Source organism: Pelophylax lessonae (genome assembly GCF_965119305.1).
Source record: "Pelophylax lessonae genome assembly, chromosome: 6".
NCBI classification, from domain to species: domain Eukaryota; kingdom Metazoa; phylum Chordata; class Amphibia; order Anura; family Ranidae; genus Pelophylax; species Pelophylax lessonae.
The window spans coordinates 179973051-179992129 of record NC_138773.1 but is presented as its reverse complement, the minus strand read 5'-3'; the positions used below and the strand labels follow the sequence as shown (position 1 = coordinate 179992129).

The 19079-nt window shown below is 41.4% G+C and overlaps 1 protein-coding gene across 2 annotated transcripts in view; it reads left to right on the top strand.

The window, feature by feature from the left end:
• Positions 1-4628: 4628 nt before the first annotated feature.
• The window catches only part of NAB1 (NGFI-A binding protein 1), a 64762-nt gene continuing 50311 nt past the window's right edge, over positions 4629-19079 (top strand). Inside the window, exon 1 of one of the 2 annotated variants that reach the window (XM_082260572.1) lies at positions 4629-4813. The gene's annotated coding sequence lies outside the window, so the exon portion shown is untranslated. Of the gene's footprint in view, positions 4814-18050; positions 18142-19079 lie in introns of those variants that run through there. The other variant, XM_082260573.1, reaches the window with a different exon arrangement.

The window sequence follows — 19079 nt, the reverse complement described above, 5'->3', positions numbered from 1 at the left end:
GCCCAATGCATTTCATCTATTGGATGTCTTCAGGGATTGATGGAGTTTGTTTATTGCATATTGAATACAACACTTTGGGGTCCATTTACTAAAACTGGAGAGTGCAAAATCTGCTACAGATGTGTATGGTAGCCAATCGGCTTCTAACTTCAGCTTGTTCAATCAAGCTTTCCCAAAAAATGATTGAGGCTGATTGGTTTCAATGGAGCTACACCAGATTTTACACTCTCCAAATTTTGGTAAATCTGAGTTTTTGGAAGCACTTTATTTTGATGGTAATGGATATGTTTTGTACAAATGATTAGGATGTACTCCGTACACAACATATATGTATGATCTGCTAAGCATACTGTATAATATGGTTATAGATTATTAATGTGAACAGGCGACTGCTCTGGGGACCGGATATCTTTCTTATGCTGATTACAAGCTTTTACATAGGAGTGTTCTGATTACCTATTTTAATACTGTAAATTGGTATGATCTGGAGGTGATGAATGCTGGAGGGACCGTGGACATATGCTGATGTACCAAGTCTTATATGACCTTCTTATGATATAGGGCTCCAACTATGAAGGTGAGGTACCATCCATTTGAGCACGTTGTGGTGGAGATGAGCACAGACAAGAGTGTTCTTACATATTGAAAGACATTTATATCTCAATATATGAGTGTACTGTCAGTGTGAAGGGAATATTTGCCACTGTGTGTGAACACTGTGGCACTGATTAATTGTATTTGAATTTATTGGAGATTTACTAAAACCGGTGCACACATAATCTGGTGCAGCTGTGCATAGTAACCAGTCACCTTCTAACTGCAGTTTGTTCAATTAGGCTTTGACAAAAAGGCCCCTTTCAAACTTGTGCAACTTGTCATACAGCTTTGGACATCAGAGTTGCATGACACGTCGTTCCCCATGTTTTCCAGTGATGCCCATTCATATATGCAAAACTTCAACGTAGTTCATGCACTACTTTGGTCCAACTTTCATGCAACTTGAGGGCCATAGACTTTGATGTTAACCCTCAGAAGTTGCATGAAAGTCATACCTGCAACTTGTGTGCAACAGTTGTCCATTAAAATAGTCAAAGCATAAGTCATATCCAAGTTGCACCCATCCAAAGTTGCGGCAAAGTTGCACTGCAAAGTTGGCGCAACTTTGGAGTTGTACAAGTGTGAAAGGGGCCTAAAACATAGAAGCTGATTGGTTAGTATGCACAGCTACACCAGATTCTGTGTGCACCAGTCTTAGTAAATCAACCCCTATGTGTGCAATCAGTATAGAGAATACAATGCACCCCCCTGTATTATCTCACCTATTAAAAGTATAAGTACAGTTTGTGTGCAATTAGTAAATCACCCCATTGAGTTTGATGTTTTAATAAGGTTGATGGATACATTCTGTATATCCTTTCCCTTGTTTTCTGTTTATTATCTCTATGGATTTTTATGTGTTTGTGCAAGGAATGATATACTGTATATAGGCGCCATTGTGATTTATTGTTTTTGCCACAGAAGTTTTTTGAAGCTCTGCACTAGTTTTTTTTTATATATATTTAGCTTTAGCCCCGATTCACACTTATGCGAGCGCGGGAAGGCTGCGAATCCGCAGCCTGTTCCCGCATCGCACACGCACCCCCGGCAGTTCACACTGCCATATGCGATACGCTGGAGGTGTCAATGTAATCTTAACGACACCCCCAGTTTGATCGCATATCGCAGTGCGATCGTGCAGTTCGCACAGGATCGGATCGCACAAGTGTGAACCGCTGTGCGATCCGATCCTGATGCGGCTAGAAAAAAGGGTCCCTGTGCGTGTTTGGTGCAGCTGCGGTGCGAATTTAGCCATACAAACTGTACAGCCGATCGCATGTAATGTCGGAGCAGTGCGCTCCGACATTACATGCGAACCCCGCACACGCACAAGTGTGAACCGGGGCTGTAGGTACAGATAGGGGTTGTTTATTTAGTAGAGCTTCCCATAAATTCAGTTTTAGATTGCAATGTAAATGAGACCTTAGAAGGTTATGAACTCAAAACTCATAGTTTTTGGACCTTAGAGAATTCCTTCCAGATGTGGAACATAGAACCTGGAGAGGCACAACATTGAGGAGAGTCAGTAGGAGTGTATTTTGCAATCTTAACTGGAGATAAAAAAAAATCGCATAAGGGCTTTATATGAGTTTTCCAGAGCTAAGCTATTAGTGGAGTTTTTGACAGCATTTTGCAATATCTTTTGTCAGCGTTATCAAACATGTTGCTCAGATCTCCTTCCTATTTTAGCATATGTGGAAGCTCTTTGGGTCCATGGGAGAGGTCTTTGTATAAAGCTTAAATGAAGTCTGGAGATTGAGGATTACTGTATATAGGCATCTAAAACTTGTTCACATTGGTATGGGTGCAGTTTTATTGCAAAGTAAGGAATGGAGATCATGTTTTATCTGTAATTAATGGAGGAGTTCCGAGTTAAGAATTCACCAAGAAATGTTTTAACTTTGAAAATAGAGTGAGATCTTTAGTATGGTCTTCATCTTTTGCTCATGACCCTTTAGGGCTCTTGTTGTGTCATCTATCCTATGTTCAGGTGGAACTATGTGATGGCTTATTTCTCTGATCTTATGAAGAAGTTCAGAGATCAGGTTCTGGGAGTCTACTTTTCTCTCTTCTCTACCAATTTCCTGCACTTGGTGGGGAAAGGGTTCACTTTCCATTAAGCTGCCATGCTTTTGAAATGTTGGGAAGAGGCCTTGAATATCCTCTGATCCACCAGAACTGACTAAGAAAGGCCTTGCAGTGTTTTTTGTCCAAGAGGTTTCCTCCGCCATTTGGGACACAGGGTAAGCAGTTTGGCAGGATTTCCTATTGGAAGTTTTCCATCTATTTCTTGCCAACAAACTCATCCCAAGTATGTTACAATGTTACTGTGGCATTTTCATCAATTGAGGTGGTGTAGATAGCTTATGTTTAGCTGCAGTTGACCTGGAGTATACGGAACAAAATCCATGTGTGGCCATCGTCAACTCCTGTACACATTTGCTCTCTTCCCCCCCCCCCCCCAATTAATATTATATGTAATATATATACAGTTTTACTGTTTTATCATTTTTATCGTATTTTTTTTTTTTTATCTGTAAGCCATCCCTGCCCTGGTCTCTGTTTTTGGTTTAATAAGTTTTGAAGTAAGAATAAAGGGTTGAGATGAGCCCTTTGCTTTAGACATTGTGTTGCAGATAGTTTCAGAACATTTTCAAGAGGAATTAGGGAGTTTATCAGGGCTAATGTTTAAGCAAGTAAAAGTGTTTCAGCTGGTGGTGGCTCTTGCTGGGGCGCCCCCCTAAGATATTGTAGAAGGGAGAAAAAAAGCAATCTCTCATCCTGCAAAAGGTCTTTAATGCAGCAATTATTTTGTATATGCCACCGGCGAAATGCTGAGTTTTGATATCCAAGTAAAAATTCTGGATTAGAAAAAGATGTACAATAAGCATTTATTCGCTAGATTGTATTTTAGTTTTTAATTATGCCAGAAGAATTAAGAGAACTGCGTGATTTTGCTTGCACCTGGAGGTAGGTATTCTAATGGTTAGGAGCCCCACCTCAGGAACTGAATCAATATAGGGTTGATCATCTAAGTGTATCCAGAGTATGCTAAATGAAGATACAGTCAAGGAACTAAGTTGATTAAGTTGAGCTGCAAAATGATGCCACAAGTTTAGTTGAAACCACTTCCCATGCAGGGTCTCTGCACAATAATGTGTTTTACACTTGGTTCTTTATTGCGCCATATAACTTTCCTGAGCATCTTTTGGAAGCTTTGAACAAATCATTTTAGTGACAATTTTGTTGTTGAGGTTCTTTGGTTACAACGTTAAAAAGGGTGCTAATTTGTATTACAATGCGGTAAAGCCTTTTGGGCCTTGGGTAAATTTAGGGATTTTATAGCTGTTTTAATTTTGTTGGTTGTAATTTCTGCATATGGGCTCTCCAGTTGGGTTGTTCCCAAATTTGAAAGAGGCAAAGTTTGTAGCTAGTTTACAGTTTTTTGATGGTCTGTGGTGGCCTGAGGGCTGTAAAGATGTTTAAGGAAATGTGATTGTATTAATAAAATGTGGGCAGGGTAACTAAGGCAGTTAGAAAGAAAGATTTCTTACAGGTTAACGGAGAAGTAAAATAAGTTTAAACTATTTTGTGATCAGACCATGGGCAGGGAGGATCTTAGAATTATTTAGGCTACTACATAGTGAGGAGCTGAAAATAATTTAATCAATGCATGAAAAGGAATTATGGGTCGCCAAATGGAAAATGCATGCCTTACAGTGATGATTTTCGCATTTCCAAAAATGAACTAATTGTAGGCGTGGTAACTGAATTTGTATGGTTTTTCATAAAGCCAAGGTGTTGTTAAATAGATGCAGCCGATGAAGAAGAGCAGTCCGTATTGAGCAGGAGTACTCTGTTAATGTCCCAACACATAACATTTTGTGTTTGGAGTACTATTCTAATTGCGCAATGATATTTAACAAGAATTTAGTTTATTTAACATTTGAGGCATAGATGTTTGCTAACAAAATTGAATAACTTAAAGCCCAAGCCTGCAAGGGTTAACTGTTTGTTTATTCTAGGGGAGAGTAAAAGATCCTCCGCTCCCCCAGCAGACGGCTCTGCCCCATGTTCTAGTGGTGGACTGTCCATCTGCGTCATCTTGTCCAATGAACCCTGCATAGGTCTTGATGACGTCAGGACCTTAGACTGCTGGAGAATGGGGGAGAAGAAGGTACAGGGACCAGTCTTGCGGTGCAGAGGGGAGGATTGGGTAAGTAAATATTTTTTTCTACACCCCGTAGACATAAACAAGCAGTTAGCCCTTGCAGTGCAGGTCCCAGAATTGGACTTTAACTATGTGCCCACTAGTATCAAAATTGCACTCCAGAATCTAGCATCACTTTTGTTATAATTATTGGGAATTTATCTTAAAGAGGATAGCAACTCACTCTGTTTAGTATGTGTTGTGGTAAGATATACTGTATTCTAAGATTTATCAAAGTATGCTGGAGTATGTGACTTTGCAATGTGTATCTTTCCTTCATTTATGTGGGGCATTTAGACCCTTAACATTATGTGAGATTATTCTTAAATCCATAGTAATGTATAATATTTTCAATAGGATGCGCCCGAGGTAAACGTGTGTCATATTGCACAATGGCCAGGAACGAATTGAAAACAAAACAAGTAAAGCCAGTCAAACATTGTAACATTATGAGCAAAAGCATATTTTTTTACCCGATTTCCAGAGTCCAAGAGTTGGCTGTGTGGCTCAAGGAAATGAGGATTGGGTATGTGGGGGTAAACATTCATACATTGCCTAACCAGTGAATGTCAATGCATTCTGTTTGTGCAGAAGATTAGGAATACCACTTCATATTAGTCAATTAAAGGATAATTCCAGGCATTGGCATGTTATATATAGTGACATTGGTCCAAGTTGGACCAATGTAACTATGCATATGACATACCTGACCAATACAGCTGGAAGACACTTGCTTCTGGGTCCCATGCTGAGAAGTTGTCCTGATGCCTTATGAGTACAGAAGGTTAATGTCACAGCACAGGTCCAGGCTGTATCTGTGTATAACATTCTGATGCCTGGAATTATTCTTTAAAGTGGAGTTCCACCCACTACCGCTTGGGCCGCTAAGGCACCTCGAGCGGATGTTCTCCTCTCCCCCTCCCTCCCTGCAATCTTCTGGGACATGTCACAGGTCCCAGAAAATTGCCCTGCCATTCAGGATGCGCAGCAAGACTCGCGGATGCACAGTGCGCACCTGACCATTTAGGTCAGCATTGGATCATTCAGAGATCCTCACTGAACTTCTGGAGAGAGTTTGCTGCACTGAAAGTAAAGGGGCTGAATAATTTTGCACGCCCAATTTTTCAGTTTTTTATTTGTTAACAAAGTTTGAAATATCCAATAAATTTTGTTCCACTTCATGATTGTGTCCCACTTGTTGTTGATTCTTCACAAATAGTTACAGTTTTATATCTTTATGTTTGAAGCCTGAAATGTGGCAAAAGTTCGCAAAGTTCAAGGGGGCCGAATACTTTCGCAAGGCACTGTATGGTTCACCCTGGCAAATCACTGGGAGACGGAGGGGGGCGTTTTCTGTCTCCACATGCTGGGGATACATGCTCAGGCCACAGTCAGAAGGTGTTTCAGTAAAGACTTACAATAATTCTTTCTGGATATAGGTGTCAAGTTGAGGAGAACAGCCGCTGGGTCATCAAATAGAGAACATCCTGTAAATTTGAAGACAATCTGTAAAATCTGTTGCCAAAATGGGCAAACTCTGGGACATTCCCAAAAGATATGGAGGAGAGTACCATTATCGGTTTTGCAGCGCCAACAAAGTGGGCTACAGCTCAGAAATATAGATGCAAGAATGACCGGGGTGTGATACCAGCGTGTCAGAATTTTATAAGAAGTTTCCTGGTACTTGCTACAGAGGAGGATTTGTGCGCAAAGAAGAGAATTTGTTTCTTTTGATCTTCCGTAATTTAAGTGTTTAGATCCCTTTCCCAATTATGGAGAAAGGTTGGTTCTCGATGGGTGGTATTAGTAAGTACAATGGAATACGAAGCTGAGAGAGGCCTCTGAACTGGCCCCTGTCCCATATAGAGGTCTTCGAAAGGTGTCCGCAATCTGCGGAACATGGAGTGGTCAGGAAGAGTCCTGAGAAAGCATGAGAGCTGAAATAACTTCCAACGTCCCAAAGCAGTACGGTTAAATGAGCTATAATGCACTGATGACCTTGTCCAATCCGATGGACCCAGAAAATCCGAGGCCCTGACCACTTTGCAATCCATGTGAAGGCGGAATGTCCCGTCAGTAAGTCCGGAAACAAAATCTTGGTGTCCAATGATAGGTGTCATTGGTAAGGAAAAGCTGGTGGCTTCCGCTAGTCTAAAGTATCTCTTTAGTTCAATCAGGGTAGCATCAATTAGAGAGTGGGAAGGTACCCAGCAGGAATGAGGCATTCCTGCCCAAGTTGGTCAGTCAGTGGGGCTGTTGCCATTTCCTGTTCTAATGATACCCATAGTTTCAGTAGCATGTCTGCACCAGTCAATTACCCTAGTCATATGAGCTACTGTACAATACAAGGCAGGGTCCAGGAGGCCTATGCCGCAATCAAGTTTAGGGCGCTGTAACAATGTTCGCTTAAGTCTAGAAGGTCTCCCTTTCCAGACATATTTGATAAACGCTGGTCAGAGTTTGCGAAAAAATTCTCGCAGTAGCTTTATCGGCAAGGCTTGTAACAGATCTAAGATACAAGGCATTACATCTTCCAAACCAGGACACTGCTAGATTTTTCCACTTTTCAAGTCGGCCACTAAGGAGGTTAATAAAGGGCTGGAAATTATGTTGGTAAATATGAGGAATGTTAGATGGTACTTTAGTCCCCAGGTATTGAATAGCCTGAGTCGCCCAACGCAACGGAAAATGTGCACTAATTCTATCCTTCAATTGTGGGGGAAGATTACTGTTTAAGGCTTCAGATTTTTGGGGAATAACCCTGAAGTCCGCTAGGTACCCATAGGTTCTGAAACATGTAGGTTCGATAAATAGAACAACAGGTCGTCTGTGTACGCAGCCACCTTGTGATGATATGAACTGGTGACTAATCCCGTGATATCTGGATTGCTCCTTCATGTTGCAGTAGGGGGCTCTAGTGACAGAACAAACTGGAGTGGGGATAAAGGGCACCCCTGCCTTGTGCCATTTCCTATCCTGAAGGGATTAGAGGTGGCCCCTGTTTACTCTTCTCGTTGTCAAAGGATTTGAATATATGGCAGAGATCCATGACTGCACAGGACACGGCAAACCAATATGTTTTAGTGTAGCTTGTAACAAGGGCCAGTTTACACTATCAAAGGCCTTCTCGGCATCGGTTGACAACAAGATCATAAGTAAGTTGAGACTCTTAGCCTTTGTAATAATATTGATAGTTCTGATCGTGTTATCCCTAGCTTCTTTGTTATAGATGAAGCCTACTTGGTCTAGGGGGACAATGCGTTGCAAAATGGGGCTGAGTCTCTCTGCCATGATCTTGGTAAACAACTTTAGATCACAGTTAAGAAGGGAGATAGGCCTGTAATTAGAGCAAAGAAGGGGGTCTTTACCGGGTTTTGGTATGACCTTTATGTTCGCACTCAGAAGGACTGCGGGCATGTTATGACCCTCCAATATGGCATTGTAGGCGTCGATAAAGTGGGGAGCTAGTTGATCCTGGAAGGCCTTGTAGTAAGAGATTTTATAGCCATCAGGTCCAGGAGCCTTGCCTGTAGGCGATCCAGCTATAGCTGTCTTTAATTCCTCAATGGAAATTGGTTCAGATAATGCTCCGATCTCCTCAGTCGTGAGAACTGGCAAATTAGCAGCCTCTAGATATTCCTCTATCTTTCTATCCCTGTCAAGCATGACCTCGGGGGTCTCGTGAGAGTGCAGATTGTAAAGTTTAGCGTAAAAGTCCCAAAAGGTTTCCGCTATCTCGGGTGTTGAATGTATTTTAACCCCCGTGGGGGTGGACAGAGTTGAGACATATGACATAGCGCGAGGAACCCTAATCGCATTCGCTAGTGTTCTACTACACTTCTCTCCGAATTCATAAAATTATCTACGCATCCTCAGTAACTTGCTCTAAGCTTGGAAAGACGAATGATCCCTGATCAGTTCCCGTGTCAGTATCAGCTCGGCTTCTGTAAGGCGGTCGGGGAGGGATTTGTGTCGCAATTCTAAGTCATGTAACTGGCTCAGGAGCTTCGCAAGCCTTTCTCCTTTTGCTGAGAACTCTTACTTCAGTATCCATGAGAAGTGGAACCTTTTACATATAGTAAGATTTAAGGAGCGCATCTCCATTGTGGCATCAGAGGATCATTTTAGTGTCCAAAGGACCTCTTTACAAGTTCTCAAAAAAAAAAGTTTTACTTTTTTGTGGCCCACAAAACCTCTGTGGCCTTTAGCTGTGGTGTGTGTCAGTGTGAGGTGGACTTGCTGCTTGTGGTTCAAGTTGTAATAAATAAGAAAGTATAGGTCTTGGTCTATAAGGAAGCTGTACTGAATGAATGGAATTCATCACTTGTACTAAATACAGGGACGGAAAACAGGCACACAATGCAGTTCACAAGCAGGCCACAAAAGCTCCATCTTGTTTTATTTGCTGCCGCTCATTGCACCACTTGGCTTGCTTATTCTTGCTTTCTTGTGGGATCAGAGTGCTGCTGTCATCATATCACAAAGATCAGAGGTGTGTTTGCAGCAAGGGTGGTGGCAAGTCTTCAGATGACAAAGCCCATATCAATTTCTCCAGGTTCTTAAAAAAAGACTTTCTCCATTGGACCTAAAGCTCATTCAATTTGATTTGTATAACTGGAAAGTTGTATTTATTCCCCTCCTCTCCCACTTTGATGATGTACCCAATGTGGGAGCCTTGGCTGCCTATCCATTAACCTGACTTTGTGTACTGGTATGGGAATATGATTAGTAAACGACTAATGAGATAATGTCATCATTTTATAGGGAAAAGAAGAAGAAGAAAATATTTCAGTGAAAGAAAACCTGTAGTATGCAAAAACATATTAAAGCTAAAGCTGGCCATTGACGGTTCGAATCTCGGCCAGTTCAGAAGGGACCAGGCCAAGACTCGAGCCATGTATGGGCAGGTTGAATGTACCCAAGTCGATCGATCGGTCAACTTGAGTATAACCAGTATGTAGGATTTTACATGCAATTATTGCTAGCGGCTATTATAGCCTCTAGCAGTAATCATTGTGTCCTCCTGGCGGTGACAGCTCCTCCTGCCCTTCGGCTGGGAGAACACAATGGCTACAGGGAAGGGGTTCCCCCATCAACACTGTGTTGATGGGGGAATCAAGTGATATTTTTTGGGGAAGTAAATCACTCCATCTGTGGCCGGCTTTATAACATCTACAAATAAATCATTCAAGGTCTTTCCAAAAATAAATACATTAAAAAGGCTAATGAAATGTCAGGGTGGTGTTTTATCGTATTCCTAAGTGAAAATAAAATCAGTGGTTTCAGCTGGAATCACACCCCAGCTGTCACAAGAATGTTGTAGAGGGGGATCCCCTGCAGAAAATGTTTCATGCACGATTTAACATTTCTCATACAATTCCTCCAGTATCTTTACATGTGCTAACTTCGGGGAAAACAAATGCCAAATATATGGTGGGAAAGTTCACAGTATTTGAAGTGCCTTGGATAACTGTTGTATGCTATTTTCCCATACTGTATTTGGAGTGATGTGTTTTTACTGAAGATTCCACAATAAAGGTGATTTTAGATGTGCAACCAACTAAAATTGTTTCCCTTTCCTATTTTACAGCTTGTAAATGTAAGGCTACATTCACACCTGAGCGTAGCGTTTTCGCGAGTTTTTACCGCGATTTTTACCGCGATTTTACCACGATTTTTACCGCGATTTACAGGCGTTTTTACAGGCGTTTTTTGTGCAGGCGTTTTTAGATTGAATAGAGGCCAATGGAAAACGCCTGTAATCTGCCCAAAAAGAAGCTCCTGTACTTTTTTGAGCGTTGGGCGTTTTGTTTACAGCGTAAAAACGCTCAGATGTGAACAGGGGCCATTGAAATGAATAGGATTTGTCTTGTTGGGCGTTTTGAGAGCTGATCCTAGAGCAGAAAAACTCCCCAAAAACGCCCCAAAACGCCTACATGTGAACGGAGCCTAAGGGTTTAATTTTAAATCCTCACCTTGTAAAACAACCCATTCAGTTTAAAATATAAATGAAAGGCAAAACGTTTGTTTATAGATATGAAAAACATTATATACACCTTTTTTTCAGTTTTTAATGAGTGATTACATACCCTCTGTTCTCATCTGCATAGGAGCTAGGGGAGGAGAAACAGCAGTACACTAATCTTTTCAGTAAAAGATTGGAGGTGGGGGGGGGGGGGTCTGTCAGCTGAAGTATAATCATTGGAAGAGAGCAGGCTGAGTTCCCAGCACAGCTGACCACACTGAGATCTCATGCCTAGTGAAGTCAGTTTTTAATAGGAAAGCAGGGGGACTGGCCGGAACACCAGGGATTTCACACAAAGGAAGCAATACAAAGAGAACAGGATATTTTTTCATACAAGTATATGGCACAGCAGGCACTTATCAGGAATATGAAATGTTGGGTTTACATATTCTTTAAAGTGTTTGTAAAGTCTCGTTAAAAAAATAATAAAAATAGCAAACATTTTATACTTACCCCCTCTGTGCAGTTGGTTTTGCACATGGCAGCCTGGATCCTCTTCTTCTGGGGTCCCTCTTCGCTGCTACTGGCCCCTCCCTCCTATCTAGTGCCCTTACAGCAATTAGCTTGCTATGGGGGCACCCCAGCCGAGCTGCAGCTCTGTATCCATTCAGACATGGAACTGCCATTCGGCCCCGCCCCCTCTTTCTCCTGATTGTCTAACTGACTGTGTCTCAGCCAATCAGGAGGGAGAGTCCTGGACTCGTGGACATCGCTAGACAGAGATGGGGCTCAGGTAGGTATTAGGGGTGCTGCGGAGGCTGCTACACGCAGAAGGCTTTTTATCTTAATGCATAGAATGCTCAGGTGTGAATGGAGCTTAAGAGCTGTGTATTTAATATAATCTATGGGTTTGACTTATTAAAGGCTTAGTAAATGAGGGTAAGCTCTGCTGACTTTCATCATCCAATCATATGCAAGCAGCAATGCTGTTTTTTTTTTATTGTCCTTGCATGTGATTGGGTATTCTTTGCAAAGTGAATCTTCACCTTATTTACTAAGCCTTGCAACAACTGCACAAAGTGCACAGTCTATTTGCCTTTAGTAAATCAACCCCTTTGTCTTTCACTATGTACTGTATGTCAATATAAGTCTGCAGAAAATTGACAGCATTTAAGGGCTGTAATGAAGAAAATTAAATGTATACCATCAGAACAAAGTAAAATATGAGCAAGAACTTGAAGCAGCATTCTCATTAGGACTTTTTTTTTTGCATCATCATGCCACATAACAGCCAAACTTCCTCTGACACATTTCATATATTTATGTGTGCTTAGTCATAAAGACTTCACAGAAGTGAAAAATGTGTTAAGGAATTTTGTATGGCAGCTCATAGGTTTGTCATCACCTTTTAAGTATTTTGTATACCACTCCGGATTAGCACCATCATTGTACCACAATATATATCAGATGGCAGTGTAGAGTATCATATGGTTTGTTGTGCTGTGGTAACAATTTATAGTACTTTTGAGTAGCAAAGTATGCCCTAATGTCCTTATATTTTCAAGATCATTTATCTGTCTTTGTTGTCTTTAGAAAAATGTAAATTGGATGTAATAACTGTTGTGTAGAGTCAGGGGTTTATCACCTTCAGGTTTCCTGGTGGTATGTTGAGCATATGAACCCCACTACAACTGGAATAAATACGATAAAATATACGCCACACCAAATTTATTGCAATAATGCAAGGCCGCACATTGTATTCCAGTCACAGAAGTCCAAGCTATATTGAGCAAGACACTCTACTAGCTCCTTTTTCTGATGCATTTCACCCTCTACTGGCTGTAAACTGTAGAGTAAAAGGTGTCAGAACATTAGATCTGCGTCTGTTGAGTGGGATTGGCCATAAATCCCTACAGAAAGGACACACTTTAAATCTTCTATGGCCAGCTTAAGGGCCTGTATCGACAGGTTATGTTCGCTCCAAGCAGATTTTGAATTTCCATACAGGTTTATGAGGGTGTACACCTTGCTTGAAGTGGGTCAAATGCATGTCAGAAGGAAGTGAACTTAAAGCAATACTAAATCCACAACAATAAAAATCAGTCTGTATGTGCAGTAAAACATGCTTGTTATACTCACTGTTGAAGCTAAGGGGTTAATCCTACACCATGTGTAAAAAGGCTGTCTAAACCTGTCTTTTCTGATCCTCCCCTTCTTTTACGGTCCCCAATTCATCTCCTGATAGAACAGAGCCCCTAGGAGGCACTCTGCACTTGCTCAGCTTGGTGTGTATTGCTAGAGAGTTTTTGTTTGGGAGGGTGCATGTGATCAGCACAAGCCAATCAGCATTGTCTAGACAGAAAGTTAGGGGTCATGCAGCCTCATAGGACAGTCAGAGGAGAATTAAAACTCCTCCTACAATCTTTAACCAGTGTTAAGCCGGACACTGACAAGTCAAGACACAAGACTTCTATATACTGCTGATGAGAAAAGGTATTCAGCAGTTTATATTTACTAAAATAGTTGCATTTCCATGTTATGTGTACTATAGGAGACCATATATTGTGAATGCAGGAGCCTGGGTTAAGTAACACTTTAAGGTCTTGTCAGGGAATTCCGAATGATCACAGAAGCATCTCAAACTGATAACTAACTGAATACATTGACACAAGTTTAAAAAAAAACCCTTTGACACAAGCCCTAAAAACCAACCACTATTTCAATCAAATTAGTCCCCTTGGTGGCGCTTGTGTTTTGAGTTGCTAGAACGATATGATTTAAGTATGTGTAAACCCTAACAATGAACTTCTCTTATTTTCCCTCATATAATCTGTTAAGTAAAAGTAGGGCCAAACCTTTGATTATACTTCTCTAATGGATCACAATAGTACATTTTACTAATGTACTCCTGTGACCCAGAGTCATACCACGCTTGGGAAGGATCCCAACAAAATTGTCAGAATCCATCAGTCTTACTGATTCATAGGTGGCTCCATGTTTCAGCACATGACCGTGACCTGGAGCAAGCCATGCCCCCTTTCCCAGCCTGTTATTCCAGGGAGCACTGGAGGAGCAGAGCAGGGAACAGTGACTGACAGATTGAGAGCTGACTGATCAGTGGCCATGTTCTCGATCAACTCTCAGTTTTAGAACTGGCATGGGACAGCTGCGGAGTTCCACAGATGCTGGAGCTTGGAGGTGAGGGTGTATGTTTGTTTTTTTACTTATCCCATATTTCTCAAATATGCCTTTTAAAATTGTTCTTTTTACGTTCGATAAGCGCAAAAATACCTGTTTATCCTGACAGAACTTCAGTGAGCTTTTAACTTCCTCTAGTGACTATAGCCTAGTGCACACAATGAGATTATCAAACAAATGATCACCCGTTCTTTTTTTTGCATGCTAGTCTCCATTTTGAAATCAGAAGAGTTACTAAAGTATGAAAATTCTCATACGACAGAATAAAAATTCGGAAGTGATATAATGTACTTTATTGTATTTGTAGTATATTTTTGGACGAAAACTGTACTGAGTAACCAGAAATTATGAGAAACTTTTTTGTGTTTTTTCCCTCTGGATAATTAATTTCCTACAAAAGCTGGGTACTAACGATCAGATTATCATAGGATTTTTCCGAAAGCTGTATTTTTTGTATGATTTTCTGATCCTGTGTACAGGGCTTAGGAGCTTTATAAGCCCTGTCTAGGTTACCTACGTAAACTAGATCAGCCTTTCTCAACCGGGGTGCCATCAGGGGTGCTGTGGCATCTTGGTTGAGAAAGGCATTCAGATCTGACCGAGCTTCTACTGCCCAGCTGAATTGTACATCAGCACAACAGGAGCTCAATCAGGACAGTGAAGGGGGGGTCTTCTTGAGTCCTGACCTGCTCTGCCTCCACCTGTAGTGGGATTGACTCCTCAATGCCTATTGTAATCCTCTGAATTCAGCAGGAAGATGCTGCAACCACATGCAATTCACACAGTTGTGGAGTGGTTGCAGCGTGGCCTGATTCACCCGGGGGGGGGGGGGGGGGGATGCTTCCTGCCAAGACCACAACATGTGTATGGCTCTGACTGCTGCATCTGCACCTAAAGGGTGAGCAGTTGGGGGTGGTAAAAATGTGTCTTAACTCTGTGACTTTACTCTGTCACAAGCTCAAATATGGAAGAGCCCTTGGTTCACATCTGGGTGGCTGCATGCTGTGTATATGGCAGCCCATTTATTTGAATAGTTTGCCCTACCTGCAAAAATGCAGGGAAAGAAGTCCCCAATCCTTTTTTTTTTTTTTTTTTTTTATTTATTTTTTTAATCCCGCCACACTGAAAAGGCAAACATTTGCCAATGTGTGGGGCTACCATTAAGAATTATTGGCATCCCTTCACACCTGCTAAAGAGCAGGACATTTATCTGCGTGTTGGGAACTCGTGCAATTTTTCTTTCCCTGACACTGAGTAATGTGAACCAAGCTTTAGACTGAGGTGGCTCAAGACCAAAAATACTTTTCAAGGGTGCCATCACTGCACAATGGTTGAGAAACACTGAACAAGAGAACATTTCCCCCCTCTTTGGTATAGAGATAAGTAGAGGGGGAGGTGTTCTGTCGTCCAAATCAGGGGTAAGTAGCCTAGCCTGTGCATAGGCACAGGACAGTGTGTGATCATTATCTCCCTTGGACAAGGAATATGTTACTGACAGGATTACCTAATAAAAATAAAGGAAAAAACGCCTGAAGAAAAAAAATGCAGTCACTACATCTGAAGGCTGGCCATAGATGCCTATGAAAAAATGAACAGATTGCCCCGTTCACACAAGGTGGATAGAAGAATCCTTCCCGCTATGTCATTGTATTCTGACAGCGGGACATCTCTGCTGTCAGAATATACTGATCAGTGGCTGAACGCCAAAAGTTTTTCAGCAGTCCGGTACAATGGAACTCAATTGTTAGATCGATTTCTGTCAAGTGGGAACAACCATGGATGGATCGAAATGTTGCCACTTCAGCATTTTTGGGCATCCTAAGGACTGGTATGCTGCAATATTACATTTTTTTGGGGATTTAGAAGCTCTTTAACACTGGAAAAGAGAAGAATGATGAAATGCTTTCATTCTGTTGAAGAATATTCTGATGACCTAATTCTCTTAGGCAGACTGAAGAGGTATTGAGAGATTAAACCTAGACTCTGTCACAAGAACTGCTTTTAAATGAGAAAAATACAGTTTATTTGAAGGATAAGTATCAGAATAGAAACAAACAAACACACATACTCCCCTTCATGCTACAGCATTAGTCCGAGTCTGCAGCTTTCCCCCCGCTAGCTCTTCGCTCAAGAACCGAGTGATCACATGACCGCTGGTCACTCACTTTGTGGTCTGCGGGGAGCCGAGAGCAGTGTCTATGTCATGATCAGGTGTCAGGCTTGAAGACCAGTTGCTATAGCAGTAGCGGAACTACCACCACCCAGCAGGATAAGTACACATGCAGTCAACCTGGTGCAGGATGCGGGCTCACCTGAGGTGCAGAGTCTAAGTACTAACCGGTGTTGCCCAGAGCTCCTGATGGTGGAGATGGATTTTGCTGCTTGTTAGCACCAGGTCGCAATCCTCAGGATCGCCCTACCAGGAGGTGAGCAAGCCGGGGTCCAGCAGCAGATAAGCCGGTAGGGATCAAACAGAAGCGTAGTCCGTAAACAAGCCAAAGGTTGATAATAAGAAGTTGCAGGTTGGGACCAGGCAGAAGAAGAGTTGAGGAACAAGCCAAGGGTGATAATAAGTGGTAGCAAAATATGGACGGCAGCAGGGAAGACAGGAGCAAGGTACTGGCTGGAGAAAGCACAATAATCTGGCAAACAGGAAGTGCAGAGAAGTTTATGTGAGGAGCAAAGAGTTCAGGGTTTAAGACAAAGTTCAAGACAGGATCATTCAAGGAATTTTCCATAGAGCTGTCTAGCATTCCAGGTAGCTCAGCAAGAATAGACATTCCCTGACACAGCAGTGGTTTTGGGTTCAATTCAAAGGCCCTGACAAATTGACAGTCTCTGCTCCTTCAGCGTTTAATGGAGTGCCGGGCTGGGGAGGGGGTGGGCGTAGCTGGCTCAAGCTTTTAGATGCATGCTTGAGAGGCTGAGCCAGATGCTGATCAGGCATCTGAGTGAATCCTGACAATATGGTTGGGATCCTTCTAGAGCAGGGATCTTAAACTGGTGGCCCTCCAGTTGTTGCAGAATTACAATTCCCATGAGGCATTGCAAGGCTGACAGTTACAAGCAAGACTCCCATGATGGGACTTGTAGTTCCGCAACAGCTGGAGGGCCGCCAATTTGAGACCCTTGTTCTAGAGCCTGAAGCAGCTCTGTGACAGCCCCATTTAGCCCACTGTTGACTGATTCTGGGTCACAGGAGAGCAAAAAGAAGTACACTTGTGTGACCCAGAAGAGACTTATGGCCAAAAAGCTTTGACCATATTTCTCTTTTAATTATACTGTTGGGGGTCTATGTATAAATGTTTGCACACAAGATTCACACAACCTTTCACCCAGGACTTATTCTTTTTTTTTTTTATTTTTTTTTTTTTAATCCAGATAGAAATGTGTTAATATTGGGTGAAAGTTGTGTAAATCTTGGGTGAAAAAAAAAAAAATTAAAATAGACTCCTTGGTATATGTTTGGAATTTATTCAATTTATAAAGTTACTGAGGAGTTATACGTGACACTATTACACACTACAGAGTTTGGAGAATTCATATGTTTGGAAATCCTCTTGTGCATGCCCCAAGTGAGTGGGTGGATTATGTTAGGTCTGTGTGAAGGATTCCTGAACAAAATTTTAGTTAAGGTGTAGGCGTAGATCTACATTTTCAAAAACAGAGGAACACTGATACACATTTATCAAAGTTGAAATTTGGATATTAATTATATTTCTGTACAATTTTGCTGCCCTTGCTATTAACCTAATTGATAACATGAAGGATCTATATGCTATAGCCCGTTACATTCCCTTTGGGACCCCTGGAAAAATCCCAATTTTTTTTCTGTAATTTGTATGTTTCCATTGAGTAAAATGAATTGCAGGTCACATTTTTATACAGAAATTCTGAAAAGCTGTGTCACCATTTTCAGAGAAATTGCAGTTCATCTAATGCGATTGTCAAGCCTTGCCAAAACTATCATTGTATAATGCAGAGTTATTTAGTTTGAAAAATAGTATACAATGTAACTTATATAGTATTGGGGACCCAATTTTTATTGTTAACTGTCTGAACCATTTCTGACTACTGTCTGCTTAAACCTGGATGGCTTATGTCATTGCTGTCAAATTCTATTCAATGTGTCCTCACATCCTATGGATTTCGGAATCTACAAACTAATAACGTGCAGCAAGTTGTTTTGTACTATAAGAAATCACATGAACAATTCTATTTATGTTTTCTAGTAGCTTACCAGCTAACAAGACCAGAGAAGACAAGTCTCACATTATTTTGCTATGTTATATGCCTGGGTTTATCCATCTATCCAGCCTCATGCATACGCAAAACATCTTGTGAGGAAGCCATTCTCATTCAGGATTTCATGGAACTCTAGGCCAGAGGTTGTCTGCATAATTGCAGGGTCAGTGCCACTTGGCAAAGCCAGAACATGGCACCAGTTATCTTTTTAGCTATTTGTAAGGGTGGCTTTCTGACTACCACTGTAAAGGTTGAATTCCTCCTAATGACCACCAATATTAGTTGCATTTTTCCCATTGAACCCTGATGATTTGGTTTTAGCAGGGGTTCCATGAGACCTGAAACTTATTTTAGGGGTTCCTCTGGGATAAAAAAATTGTTAAGGGCTAAACTGAGGGCTGGATCGTGGCCATCAGTGCAAATGATAATGTAAAAATCTGAAACATGCAGAAATTTGGTTCTTGCATCTGTAGTTGTTGACTATCCAACAAAAGTAATCCAAAACCTTCAGTGTTACTGGTATGTTTAGTATAATTACTTGTAAAGTTGCTCATGTATTTTATTCAGGAGGTTAATTTTTTTTTCTTTTTAATATAAGGAGATTTGCCACCTTTTCCAGATCTATTCCCATTCTCTGGAACTTCCTACCACAGCTTGTACAGCTATCTTCTAATCTGTCTGCCTTCAGGCAATTTGTGAAAACATCTTTTCAGGCAAGTCTATCTTGCCGCTAGCTAGTAAAGCGTTTTATTTTCTAGATCAAATCGTCTTCCCACAGTTACCTTTTTGTTTTATATGGTAAGCTTTCTGTCAGGGCCTGGACTTGAACCTGGAACCCCTGCTTTGTCTGGCAATGACTCTGTT